At 43.3% G+C, this 15214-nt stretch overlaps 1 protein-coding gene across 2 annotated transcripts in view; it reads left to right on the top strand.

Annotated features, from left to right (window-relative positions):
• Positions 1-15214, top strand: part of ZNF804A (zinc finger protein 804A) — a 247718-nt gene that overhangs the window by 62590 nt on the left and 169914 nt on the right. The gene's annotated exons all lie outside the window — the stretch shown is intronic.

Below are 15214 nucleotides of genomic sequence, written 5' to 3'. Positions count from 1 at the left end.
GGCAGGGAACAATAATAAGTATAAAATACATAAAACTGAATTAAAAACATATTATACATTATTAAAACATTTTAAAAACATCCTAAAATTCCACTAGATAGGCCTGCCGGAATAGATCAGTCTTTATAGCTTTCTTAAATGCTAAAAGACTATTAAGTTGTATCTGCATTACAGCAGTGAAAAGTACTGGGGAAATGTGCACATTTAAAAAATGTGCACAAAAATGTGTGCATTATGGGTTATGCATCTCGTCCCACCCAAATGGATTTCTGAATGGATTTTTTTAAAAAATTCAAACTGATGCCGAAACGGGATGGAGCGGGCTTGACTTTAAAAAGCTGACAATCTCAATGACATCAAGATTGACAGATCTGTCCATCTCTATTTAATGCATCTGTACATGAGAATCTGAGCAGAAAATATATTTCTTATGGTTTTCCAGAAATCCAAGCATCTCTACAAATATGTTATGTGTAAATCCAGTGCTAGGCTGCATTTCTGTGGATACATACCTGGTGGTAAATCCCACACTGGTTATGTTTAAGCATGCCTTGCACATCTCTAGAGTATGCTCTTTCCAGTTAATCTCCATCCTAAGTGATTCTGCCCCAAGGCCATCTGGTCTTTCCTGTTTGCCTTTATCAGAGTAAATGGTTTGGCAATATTTTGATGGACTTCTGTGCTTCCCTGACATACTGGAAGGCAGGTGCGCCTACAAACAGGCCAGGAATATGCTATCCCAGACTGTATCAACAGCTGATATGAACTGAAAACCCTGCAGATTGATTATGATTTCCTTGGAAACCACATACAGGTTAATACACCGTGTTGCAAGAACTCCCCATACCCTCTTATACTTCTGTTGCTGCCATTAGGTAGACAGTCATTTATTTATTTATTACATTTTTATACCACCTAATAGCTGAAGCTCTCTAGGCGGTTCACATGTAATGACTCAGTGGCTATTTAATATCTTAGGCATACTAACTTAGCTGTGTGTTTGTTTGTTTTCACAATGTTGCTAATTTCATGCTTATACAAGAACTGAGATTTGATGTCTTCTGCTTTCTGTTATATGTTGAAACTGATCAAAATCTGATCTCCTCTCTCACCCTTTCTTTTTAGAATCCAGTGAATTTTCCATGTAATTGGTTAATTGCTTCCTGCCATTAGAATGTTGTGGCTAGCTAAGCCTGACCACGCTATTCAAGGAAGGGACCAGAGACTCTCTATTTTTGTATGTGGCATACCAGAACAATTTTGGTAGTGTTTGTGTGACCAATCCTGGTAGACTGAACATACAGAGAGTAGGATAGCAGCAGTAAGCATGTCCAACTATTCCCATGAACAGACTCAATGAATTGGATCCAGACTTAGTCATACCTTAAATAATCCCATTGAAATCAATAGGACTTGAGTAAGCCATGACTACATAAGTCCCATTGATTTCAATGTATGACTAAGTATGGATCCAAGCCAGTGTTTTAAGCTGTAATCTGCCTAATTGGTGACATAAGTGTTGGATTGGGAGTTGGGAGATCCGGGTTCTAGTCCCCACTCGGCCATGGAAACTCACTGGGTGACTTTGGGCCAGTCACAGACTCTCAGCTCAACCTACCTCACAGGGTTGTTGTTGTTGTGAGGATAAAATAGAGAGGAGGAGGAGGATTATGTACGCCATCTTGGGTTCCTTGGAGGAAAAAAGGCAGGATATAAATGCAATAATAAATAAATAAACAAACAGAGATGTAACTGAGCCTGATAGTTTTATTTACTCTAGTGAAAGTGTGTGCACTCAAAATCAAAGTCAATGGAGGCTCTCCCCCCCCCCGGGGGGAGGGTAGGTTTAATCCTTCTCCCAGAGCACACTGTACCAAATCAAAATTGGGACCGCCGTGCACAGTTACGCCAGAGTAAAGTAAATAATCAGGTTCAGCTATACACTACACAATTAGCATAATGTGTTTTTTGGCCCCAAGTCAGTAGTAGTCAAGTAAGAACAGAGCAGCCATCTCCATGCATGCGTGACTCAGGCAGACATCTTGCTGAAATGGGAATTGGTAAGGCTGGGGAAAGAGCAGTTTGCATAAGATGGAAGCTGAGCAGCCCACTCCTTGCCACATTTCTTTGGCACTTAAGATTCCATTCAAATCAGCATAGTCTAGTTTTGCAGCACTCTCGTTAGGAATTTAGTACATTTCTGGTTATTCCTTTGCCATTTAGAAATGTTGGGATTCATCTGACAAGCTGCCAGGACATGAGCTTATTATCAGGGTAAAATGCTAGTTTTATAAGGCAGCGTGGCTCCAAAGTAAATTGTCTGGCTCTGCCGAATGCAGAGGGATAATCTTATTAAAGCTGGAAGTGCATCTGGCATCATCCATGAGAGGAGAGGAGCGAGGGAGAAAAGCAGAGCGTCATGTATGATAAACACATATGTTTTTCTTATTAAGCCACTAATGAAAACAAGCAGTTTTTGTTAGTCTGTTTCAGTCCTTCATCCATATTTTCAAGTGGTTTTGAGCAGGCCTAGGATCTCACTTTAAGATATGAAGATTTTATATTATTCATTTATTTATATGTATGTATGTTCATGTACCATGCATATTGGAGGGACAAGGTGACGTAGCGGATTAATTTCCTCCCCCTGCTATGTGCAGGAGAAGCAGCGGGATAAAAATGCCCACTGAATGGGCCAAGTGGTCATTGTTTACTTCCTCTTTCTTCCCTGTGTAAAGAAAGAGGAAGTATTGTGGGACAGAAGTGGGGAAGAAAGCGATGGTAGCAATTCCCCCCCTCCCCATCTCATGACGCGACTAGCAATTATGTTGTAGGTTAAGTCCTTTCTGCCAGTGGAAAACCTCTTCTGCTCACAGAAGGGCTGTTTCTGACTCAGAGGAAGAAATGTGGCAACAAACCCAGAAGAGTTTCTTCTTTTCCACAAGCTCCTTGCACAAGCTCCATTTTCTAGACCTTTTAATGGCGCACTAAAGTGCATTCATCACAACCTGCATTTTCCTCATTCACTGTTTTTTTACATGGTAGTAGCCCAGGATACATTGCATTGTGAGATGTCTTCCAGTAGCTCAGGGGCAGGGAACCTCTTTCAGCCTGAGGGCCAAATTTAATTTCAGAGAAGCTTTTGGGGGCTCAGTTCCAGAGGTGGGTGGGGCTGAAGGCAAAAGAGGTGTGGCCAAAATAATGTTTAAACCAGCATATTGTAGTTTAAAGCTTTTACTGCCAACAACTAAGGCCTCTTCTACACCAAGCAGGGTATTGCAGTATGAAAGCGGTATATAAAAGGCAGGAGCCACACCAAGCAAGATATAGCGGTATGAAAGTGGTTTGTGGTCTATGTCTATGGGACCCAACAGTTGTCAGTGCACTTCAATACTGCTATAAAGCAGTAGTGTGGCTCCTGCCTTTTATATACTGCTTTCACACTGCAATATCCTGCTTGGTTTAGATGAGGTCTAAGACTTAGGAGAGACATTAAACCATTAGAAGGGGGGACGGGGGGAACTGAAGAAAAGCCAGGAAGCTACCAAACCATCAGTGGTTGTGGGAAAGGAGATTGAACTCCTTCTCTTCATGGCTCTTTGGATCCAAGCTGGTGCTTTTTCCTGTACAGCTTACTATAATTTTCAGTATTATTATTCCCAGGTTGGGACACTGATAGGGTGACCATATGAAAAGGAGGACAGGGCTCCTGTATCTTTAACAGTTGTATAGACAAGGGAATTTCAGCAGGAGAATCTGGTGAAATTCCCTCTTCATCACAACAGTTAAAGCTGCAGGAGCTATATAGAGTGACCAGATTTAAAAGAGGGCAGGGTACCTGCAGCTTTAACTCTTGTGATGAAGAGGGAATTTCACCAGGTTCTCCATATATACAAATGACACCTGCTGAAATTCCCTTTTCAATACAACTGTTAAAGATACAGGAGCCCTGTCCTCCTTTTCATATGGTCACCCTAGACACTGAGGCAAAGAAATAATTAGAGCTGGGCCAAATCCTGCCCCCTATTTTCAGGAACTTTCTCTCTCCCTGCCAAAGAGGCAGTTTTTTCTGCCTCTTTCACAGGGAGGGCGGTAAATTCAGAGAATTTTCTTCTTGGGGAGGAAGACAGGGTTTCCACATACTTTTTTTTAAGTGTAGCTGATTGCTGAGGGGCCTTCTTCCTATTTTTTAGTTTTTCAAACAGCAAAAAAATAATCAAAAATCACCCCCTTCTCTTGGCATTTGGAGGAGTCCAGCAGTTCTTAGTGAATGCCTATTGGAGATTATGTGACCTTGCCCTGTCCAATAAGCATTCAGGAAGAACTCCTGGGCTCCTGAAAATGCTGGGAGTGTTTTAAAAAAGAAAGAAAGAAGACCCCTCAAGAACTGGCTACAGTTAAAAAAGTATGTGGAAACGCTGTCTCCCTCCCCAAGGAGAAAAATTGTCTGAAATTCTCACCTCTCCCAGCCTCTTTAGACGGAGGTTTTGTTTCACACACTCACACACACACACACATGGAATGCTAAAAATGGAATGGTTGAAATTTTCAGCACAGCACTAGAAATAATGGCTTGCATAATAGCTCCATGTTGTTGATTTTCAATATTTGAACTGGTAACTTCCCAATTCATGTACTAAGCAACTACATAACACGGACAACTTTCAGTTCCTCACTGTGAGTTTTCAGATTTAAATAATTCCCATGTAAAATTGTGTATCAGTGTATCCCAATACGTTGCATGTTTCTTTGGAAGAAAGCCATTGTGTTCTACATGTATAGAATTGCAGACAGTGCCATGAGGGAACAAATGGACATCAGTTTAGTTCAGTCTCATGGCTCCTGCTAACTGCTCCTTGCCAACAACTGGCTTTTTTAAAATTACCTTATGATGGAAACTGGAACTTCAGACTTGCGGTACAAATAATGACATAACTTTTACTTCCAGACCTTCGACGGCCATGAGTTAATATACCTTTCAAGGGCTCCTTTCTCAGAATTTGTAATACCCATTTGGTTTTGGGCAACATTTTCTCCACTGTTGGCTGCTGCTTTCAGTTTTCTACTAGCTTTCATATCCCTAAAAAAAAGTGGACTCAGGTTGCAGAGCTTGTGGGACAGTGTTGGGGGGAAGGAAAGGAGTCGTAGTCATTCAGCCTTTCTTATGACAGAAGGACCAATGTGGAGCGTGGTGGTGGTGGGATCATTAGAAGGTGCATGACAGGAACATCTTGGCAGTGCAGGGAATATCCAAGATAATAATAATAATAATAATAATAATAATAATAATAATAATAATAAGTTTATTTGTTACCCACCTCTCCCTCTGGATCGAGGTGAGGTACAACACAAATAAAAACACCATAAAATACATACAACTAATTCAAACATTTAAAACCAGTGCACATTTAAAAGCAGCACACCATTAAAAAAGGCATCTTAAAATTCAACTGGGTGGGTAGGCCTGCCAGAAGAGATCAGTCTTTAGTGGGATTGCTGCCCTTGTAGGAGGCTCCAATAGAGAACATATCTCACATCAACCTTTCTGCAAGAAATGGGTAAATAATTGGGTGCAGAGCTTGTATGAATTGAGTTTTGCCAGGCAGAATCTCAGTGGACAGTAAGCTCCGTAGGCATTACAGCAAAAAGACATACAGCCACACCCTGGTCTAAATGGCTAGCATGCGACGCTATGGTCCCTTAATGAACCTGTGGTTCAGCTATTGATGTCCAACTCTTTATTTCCTCCCCCTGCAAAGAGGCATGATAGCAATGAATGGTGGCCTCTTAATACAATCCAGATATAGTTGTTAAAATGTCAACCACAGCTAGGAAGCTGTAAACAAGAGCAGAGTGGCTGAATACAATCCCATCACAGATGTTGTGTGTTTATCTTCCTTGTGTGAGATATAATTAATTGAACCATGTTTTGATGGCTTTGTTCAGCAAATTCTACTCAGCTTCACTTGGACAGGCATTAAAGACCTGAGCGGGTACAGATGTACACGCTCAGGTATTTAATGAGACAGAGAGAGAGAGAGAGAGAGAGAGAGGAATGTGTGAAAGAACTTCCTGGTTTCTTTGTATTAATGGCCATGTATGTTTGTGTATTACATGGCTATATATTTTGGAACTCCCTTCCGAGAGAAATTTGAACAACATCTTCCCTGCTGATCCTCTGCATTAAAGTGGAAACCTTTTTGTTTCAGTTGGCTTTAGGGAATTAATTATGATTTTGCCCTGCTGTATCTTGCTTTATGTGAATAGTTGTTTACGTTGGTAAGAGAGATGCAAACCTTTTCCTTGGGTTAAAGCTAGGTCACAGTTTTATTTATCTCAGGCTGGCCGCTTATGAGTTGCCAAAAAAATCAAAAGCAAATAATGATTTGCATAAAATTTACATATGCTAATATATACAACCAGATGTATACTTAGAAAAAATTGCTATAATTTAAATAGAAATGTAGTACATCTCGCCATAGTATGGAAGATTGTGTCTAGTTAACCTGTCCGCCTTGCTCAAGTCTGCTGTGCAGGTGCTGTTGATGGGCAACTTCAAGGCCCACCTCTACCTTCTGCTGGTACTTTACCTTTAAACTGGACTTGGACTGGGCACCCCTTCAAATACATGGTGCATTCAAAGCAGAGGACATCCCTCTTTAAAAAGATGATGCATGGCCACTCGAATTTATTTACAGGCATTATTAAATCAGCAAATAGATGGGGGGCGGGGAGCAAGAGCCTAAACTTTATTTATTTATTTATTTATTACATTCTTAATCTACCCAATGTTAAAACACTAAGGGCTTTGCTAGACCTACCGGGTGTTCCGTCGTTGAGGAGCGGTGAAAGCGGATTTTCCCGTTCAGCCGTGACGCCTCATGATCCACACCTTCCCTCGATTTGTGGCGGAAGTTTGCGCCGGTTGTGCTGCTGCCGCCTCGAGCATGGTTGCGCAGCCACACCGGCCTGATTTCCGCAGGGTTTTTTCCGCTCGCCAAACGGTTTGCGCAAGTCCGAAAGACCGCAAACAGCGTAGATCGCTTGCGCAGCCGTCAGCGATGCTGCCGCGGCACCGGCGGCAGCGGCGGCAGTAGCAGTGCCAGCTGAAGTGCTGCTGCTGCTGCTGCTGCTGCGTACCAGCCCCCTCAGGCACCAGCGAGTGCCGGTGTTGTCAACATTGATGCGGTCACTTCCTGATGGGGGTCATGGCAGGTGTAATATGACCCGAGGTCAGTCGTCTGCATGGGCACTCTGTGCCTACATCTCCCATCATGCCTCTGAAGTGTTGGTGGCGATGACCGCCTCTGTGCCCTCCCCCCATCCCATGGAGCCAACCCACATCTGGGCGTAGGCATGGCAGCAGCCCAGAAACAGCTGTGCCCTCTTCCAGCCGCGTACCCACACCAACAGGCACACAGCCCTTCATGCCTTGAGCGACCCCCTCAGTCCCTGCTAGCCTTTACATCTTCGGCGCAGCGTACAGCACTGCCATTATGCGGCCGCTGTGGCTGCCCACCGCGAGGAGTCACCAACTTCCCATGACTGTGGGATGCCCGCCTTTCCGAAAAGTGACCCATGCAGAGGTTGAAATAGGAAAAACAGGCGCACATCCCCCACCCATCCCCCACCCACCCCCAGCAGCTCACCAGCCACTTTTCCGGTCCTCCGTTCCTGCGCAAACTGCCACTGTGGGAATAAAAAAAAAAGCCGCTCAGCTGCGTGGAGGCGGCTTGACCGAAGCCGCTGGCCACTCCCCTTAGCACGCCTTTTCCTGACCAGTGCGGACCGCAGTGACCTCACATCCTCCCACACCTACTCCGAATTAGCGCGGGCCGGCAGGAAAAGGCGCACCAGAACTTACTTTTTTAAAGTCGGGAGAAAGAGGCTTCACCGCAGGATAACGACGGATCCTCGTGAACGTCATCTGGAAGCCTCGACGCGACTGCGGAAGGTAACGCGCGCTACAGCCTCGTTTAGTAACGCCCTAAAATGCCATAGAAATAGTTAAAAATATAAAATACACTACAAATATTTGAAAGAATACAATACAATGCAATATAAAACATCAAACAGCACAGGAATAGATAAAACAGCCATGCAAATCTAGAAATATTTATTTTATTTTATTTATTTATTTATTTATTACTTCTCTAGTTTGCCTGAGAAGCTGGCCCAGCAGTCCTTGCTGCTTTTGGTTGTTTGGGTGGTTGGCTCAACCTGAGCCTATTGCTATAATGTTCAGCTCCATCAAGGTTGGTCCAGCTGTCTGAGGGCAACTCATGCAGCTAAGGAGGGTGAACTGGAGGAAGGGAGGATCAGTTGCGCCACCTGGGCCAGCTGACTCACGTGCGGTGAGGCCTCTTATAAGCCTTGGCCAAAATCTGGCTTTCAAATCTTGCAAGATGCTGAAATTGTGCACATTGTGATATTTGGGCCTTGCTAACCTCTCACACCGGCCAGGACTAGCCGGCCATATAATACTTCCTGCCCCTACCCCCGGAAGCCTCCTAAGTGCTGGTGGTTGCTGCCGGTGGTAGCTAGATAGCTGTGGAGGGGGTGCAGGTCACGCTGTCTCTCTTTTCCCAGAAACACCCTTCCCCACAGGTGATCTGGGGAGGGTATCTTTTTGCTGTTGGTGGCAGGTCTGTATGATTTTAATGTTTAATGGTGCAAACCTATATGTGATTAGACAGGAAAAGGCCCTACAATTCCTACCTATGCTGGGATTTGTATGACTTTTTTCCTGTCTAAACATGCATAGGATTGTGCCTTACAGCTGCTATACAATATGAGTGAACAGTATAAATCATTTTGGGTGGAAATCATTTCATCAATATAGCATTTTTCTCTCCAGTACAGAGATGATGTAATGAAAGGGTAAATCGGATGCATCAACGGGCAGCTTGTATCTAACAAAAGTAAGCTCCCTGTGCTTTAATCAGAGCTAGAGATGAGGATTAGGTGCAGTCAGCCATACATATTTGGTGTAATCCAGCCCTGTGTGCAGATTAAAACAAGACAAAGTGATTACTTTTTACAGTGTTCTCTTCGCTTTAGGGTCAATTAGAACCCCATTCCTTCAAAAACTGGGACACAGAAACACAATGATTCCAAGTTCTTAATATCCATACATCTTTTAGATTAAACCAGTGGTGGATCCTTATAGATCAAAACATCGGGAGGGCCACAGCCCCCAGCATCCCTAACCATTGGCTATGTTAGCTTTGGCTGATGGGAGTTGTAGGCCAAAACATTAGAGGGCTACAAACTGCCCACCCTGGGCTTAAACAAATGATTTATAATTATGAAATATTTATTCAAAAAAAATGTGTTCCTTTCACACCCACACATCCACCCTTTAAGACCTTAATGAGCTGTTCCCTTGGTTTGTAGGCATGAATATTTTCAGGAAGAGGGGGCAGTGTAGCTGACAGGTTTAACCCCGCGTATCTGCAACCAAAGAAATAAAGCACTATTGGGCTTGTTTACTTTCTGTACAACCCTTGCATTTTCTCTGACAAGTGCAAACATTGTCAACTGATGACACCAATCATGTAAAAGGATTTGCTGCATTTGGAATTGTGTGACAGACGGAACCAGGGAGAGGCTGGTGGATCGCTAATGCTAGGGCGTTATGGACTCTTCATGCTTCCCAGGACACGTGATCTAGTCCCCACACTACTCAAAAAGTCACAAATATCGCCAAGAATGGATAAAGGCCAGTGCATTAGCCAAAGGGGAGGACAGCATAGGGACTTTGCTAACATTATATCAGTATAATTGACCTTAAAGTATTCACTTATCTTTCAGAAGCAACCAATTATTTTTTTATCTTTGTATGGCTAATTTTAATGGAATTCTTAATGAGGAAAGAAAAGTATAAAATATGCAAATTTTTTTCATTCATTTTTAATTTACTTGGGGGGAAAAGTGCATAAGCACTGGATAGAGGCTTTTTTGCAATGTTATTATAAATCCAATTAAGTTAACAAACATAAATGTGAAAAATAAACAGAAAGAGTCTCAGTTGAAACAGGTTTTGCAAAACGTTCCATGTAGACTCTCATATCTTTGTTTCTGTCTGAAAGGACTGTGACTTAGCATTGTCACTTCGTATTCTTCATGATGGTTACTCATAATTGATATTTCTGGTTTTGAAATTAAATAAATAAATGTGAATGAGGATAAATGATTGGGTAGTGTAGTTTTTGTTCTGGAATATATCTTGATCCTGCATCATCCACTCCATCACCTAAGACTGAATTTCTCAGCTTAATTTCTCACAGCCATGAGGGTTAGAAACTTGTTAATAATTTTTTAAAAAGAAGAGGAATGCATTGATTCTCAGGAACCTGATGGATGTTTTCAGCATCATGGTTTGATTTAAGAGTGGGGAAGTGTAGACAGAAGAGAAGCAAAACTGTAACTAATGCCTTACCACTCAGGCAAATATGGCTTGTCCTAGTTTGTCGATCTTTTGAGGAGTGGGAAATCCACAGATTGTGGACCATTTTCTTAACTTTCAGGAATGTTGCTTAAATTTCATTATAGATAAAAGCTTTTTTAGAAAAGGGAGCAAAAAATAACATTTCTTCCATAGGCTAAAGCATGAAAATGCATATTTGGGGTGGATTTGTGCATTTATGTGCTTGTGAACGTGTGCAAATGTGCATTTGTGCTAATTTGGACACTAGAAAAAAATCTGATTCTGTTGATGAGTAGATGACTGAACGAAAGGCACCTGACAATCAATGAAACATGGAAAAGATGGATTTTGCACAATCCAAACATCTAGGATGGGGGGGGGCAGTGTTGTGAGGGGAGCAAGCAGTGTGCTGAAATCTGACCTCCACTTTTCTGAAACTTTTCTTTCCCTATGAAACAGGCTTTCTTTTTTGTGCCTTGTTCTCTGGATATTTTATAATTTCTTTTGAATTTCTTTAGATGTTGGTTTTGAGCTTATCTAATCACTTCTTTGTGGCCACAGGTGCTGTATGTGGGTTTTTTTTCTTTCTATTCTCTCTCTCTCTCTCTCTCTGCTGTTGCCTCCCTGGCTGCCTGCACTCCTGAACTGAAAAAAACCCATGGGAAGAGTAAGAGTTACCTCATGTTATCTTCCCCTGGGCTTTAATTGAAACATGGGAAGCTGAGGAATGCTAGAGGCCACCAAAGACATGTTTGTATAATGAAAGAGAGGATACCCACACCCACTCCTCTTGGCTAGCTCATAAATAAGGTAAGCACAAGACACCTGAACACAACCATGAGAATTTATCCAAAATTTTCTTCTCCTTTGAAGAAAGCAAGTTCTGAAAGCAAGTTCTTTTCTGTCAAATTGAATGAGAATGGCTGAAAAAATGTGTAATTGCTTTTTTTTTTTTTTTTTTTTGGTACAACACTAATATTTCGATGCTGTGTGGATTAGTGAATTCTCTGTAGCTCTAATAAATGCCAGCCCAGTTTTCCTATCAGCTGTCTAGCCTAATGGGAAATACCCTTGTGAGTTCTAAGTTAAAAGGCTAACTAATGATCCTGTTAGCCTCAGTTTTTAAGGATTCAGGCCTGGCTTATTTAAGGAAGAGGTGTGTGTGTTTGTGCATATGCAAATTGTGTGTTAGAAGGATCTGTGGGGGTTCTCCCCCCCCCCCATGTCACTGTTGGACTAAGCAGTATTTTAATGTGTATTTTAATACTTAAAACAAGTATTTTAAGGCTTGTTTACAAATTGCTTGCTTTTTGTATTTGCATGGGTTTTGCTGCTTATGAAATACAACATGTTAAAAGCCTCCTGAGGGAAGGAATGAAAAGATCTTACTTGGGAGTCAATAACTCATCTATAACAAAGGAAGACAAATGTGTGGTTTACTGCTGATAAGATTTTTTATTTTTATTTTTTTGGTTACGACATATTTATTTATTTATTTAAATAAAATTTCCTCTCAGTTCATGTGTGTGTTCTCCATAAATAATATTTTAATTAGAAGAAATAAAACTGCACATCTTCAAGCACACATTTAGAGTGTTGATGAAAAAGGTTACGTTTATATTTATACAGCTAACTCCTGCCAAGGGGTGGGGGGAAGTGGTAATGCTCCTTCATTTAATACGTAGGTTTTTAGACACAAGAATTTTAAAGGGCTATATGAGTGCGCTAGTGTTTGAACTGGTAATGCAAAGGAGTGCACAGCTCTCAAATAAACATGGAATAAAAGCTTCTTTTTTTAAGGATCAGAGACATGTGGGAGGGGAAAGAGCCCTTCGTTACTGCTAACTTCACAGTTACTATCCAATACATGCCCTTGACATTCACACACCCACATTCCACACAGCAATTTGCCAGAGCAACGTATGTGCGATGTCGTAAATGCGCTGCAGGTTTTTCAAACTCTAAGGTTGCTTAGGGCTGAGAGGGCAAAGCTTCAGCATTTCTGTTGCCCCTCTCTTGCAACCCTGTTAACCTTTCCCAGACTCTGTTTTCTGTTAACCTTTGTTCTTCACGTTTTATGGCAAAGGGTTTCTTTTGTCTGGATGTGAGTACGTAACCCAAAGTTGTTCTGCACAAGAATTTCAATGGGCTTTGCCCAGAAGTGGTGCTACTACAATTGGGGCCAATTGGGGCCAAAGTCGGGGGGGGGGCAACCTTAGCGGGGAGCCCAACTAACCACCCAAAGAATGAAATACAATGGCAGAAGTCTCAAACAGGCCTAGCACCTTGAACTGATATGTGGATGCCAGGGCCCAACAGGGTTGACGTTGATCACTACCAGTGGTGTAGTGAAGCCAGGGCTCTTAGGACATAGAACTGGCACTGTTTTATCAGGAGGGACTCTGATGCCCTTCCCTCTCCTGCTCAGACTTCCCTGCTCCCTCTGAGCTTATCTACGATACTTCCAGTAGTTGGGGAGAAATGGATTTTCCCAGAAACAATATATTATTGTGAGTTGTTCCTGATGAAATGCAAAGTATTTTAAGGCGGCTTTGGTCTTGAATGAGAGCTGATGCAAGTCAGACCTGACTACATTGGACTGGATGGGTCAGTGGTCTGGCCTCCTAGGAGGCAGTTTCCTTTGTACTGCTGTTCTCCCCTCCCCCAGTTATTCTGCAATTATTCTGTGCTTTGTAGGTGCATGCTGAGATTTCTTCTGCTTTTCAGGATGCATGAAATGCTGTTAGAGGCTGGACATTCCAGATGGATACCAGAGCCATGCCCAGCCTTTCTACGTGTTACACGTGGCCAGACTGACCTCACTGAATAAAAGCAGCTTGTGAGACTGTTATTCAAGTCATAAATCCAGCACACAACAGATGCTAGAGTTTTACTAATATAGACGGAAAATCCATGTAATCCCTGCTTGACTTAATCGAAGAGCCAGGGCGCTGCTTGAAATAAATCACTGGTTCTTGTCTTGAGGAAAATGATTTCAAACAACTAGATTGTCCCATCTGTCCCAGAAAGCCTTTACATTTATACAAGGCCTGCAGGGTGTAACGAGTCATGCCCACTTTATAAAGTAAGTGATCTATATATCTTGGAAATCTGGAGAATTTATAACAATGTTGGCTTGGCTTTGTATGCTCATAATGCCTATTTATAAAAGTTGTTGTCTAGTGTTGTCATGTGATTTCAGTGGCACTGATAATGCACTGGATTTTACTACCCTGTAAGCAAAATATCTGCCAAGATGAAGTGCAGGAAATGTATTTATTTACAGACACACACACACACACACATCCCTCTGTAGCAGTACAGCGTGGATATAGTCACAGGCAACCCATCATATGTAACTACTAGTGATCTGAGATACTGATGCACCTGGCCTGTTTAATGGGGCTAGATGAGCATCCACCATGACGTGGACTCCACAATTAATACGGTCCCGTTAATAGAGGTGTCCAGAATACCAACTAGTTAGTTTTGTTGGATGGCTTTCAGTTGTTGAAGCTCAAGGATGTCATCAGTGTGCTTGACCACCTGAAGTGGTCCTAGCAGAGGCCACCAGTGAGGGAGGAAGCAGCAGCCAGGCACCTCTCCATCGGGCCTGGGTCCAGCTCCAGCTGAGAGCCCCCTCCCTCCTGCTACCAACTGTCTCTGCAGAGGCCACCAGTGAGGGAGGAAGCAGCAGCCAGGCACCTCTCCACCGTGCCTGGGTCCAGCTCCAGCTGAGAGCCCCCTCCCTCCTGCTACCAACTGTCTCTGCAGAGGCCACCAGTGAGGGAGGAAGCAGCAGCCAGGCACCTCTCCATCGGGCCTGGGTCCAGCTCCAGCTGAGAACCCCCTCCCTCCTGCTACCAACTGTCTCTGCAGAGGCCACCAGTGAGGGAGGAAGCAGCAGCCAGGCACCTCTCCACCGTGCCTGGGTCCAGCTCCAGGTGAGAGCCCCCTCCCTCCTGCTACCAACTGTCTCTGCAGAGGCCACCAGTGAGGGAGGAAGCAGCAGCCAGGCACCTCTCCATCGGGCCTGGGTCCAGCTCCAGCTGAGAGCCCCCTCCCTCCTGCTACCAACTGTCTCTGGAGAGACCACCAGTGAGGGAGGAAGCAGCAGCCAGGCACCTCTCCACCGTGCCTGGGTCCAGCTCCAGCTGAGAACCCCCTCCCTCCTGCTGTCACCTGTAACTGCTGAACTTTCCAACTAAGATTGTAGTGCCTGAATTTGCTTTCCTTTTCCCCCTCCTCCTCCTCCCTCCCAATCCCCTTTCCTTTTGTGTCATGTAAGCCTGTGGGCAGGGACTGTCAAGAAATACTTTTGTAAGCCGCCATGAGAGCCTTTTTTGGCTGAATGGCAGCATAAAAATCCTTAAATAAATAAATAAATAAAATAGTGGGGCATGACTAGGATTAGAACTACACTGCTGCTTTTTAGCAGGATTGAAGTACATTGATAATTGTAGGGGCCCATGACATATTCCATATACTGCTTTTGTAGTGTTATTTCTCACTTTGTATCCCGTATTATCCAAAATATTGCAAGAGATGTCATTGTGTGTGCCAGAAGGTATAAATGCACAAGAGGGATATTGCAAGACGGAGGTCAGTAAATAAAGAGACGATACACAGAAGTTTGGGTTTAAACAGGGCCACATTTATTTAAAGATCTGCAAAAGGGGGAACCTCAAGGGGCATCAAGACTGGCCTGGTTCAGACCTTTCTGAGCAGGGTGAGGCATTCATGGCCCGTGGGTTGGCGCTGTAGATTTCGCCCTCCCACTGGCCA

The sequence above is a fragment of the Elgaria multicarinata genome, chromosome 2 (genome assembly GCF_023053635.1).
Source record: "Elgaria multicarinata webbii isolate HBS135686 ecotype San Diego chromosome 2, rElgMul1.1.pri, whole genome shotgun sequence".
Lineage (NCBI taxonomy): Eukaryota > Metazoa > Chordata > Lepidosauria > Squamata > Anguidae > Elgaria > Elgaria multicarinata.
The sequence above is the reverse complement of the archived record's forward strand: the minus strand, read 5'-3'. Positions and strand labels throughout refer to the sequence as shown.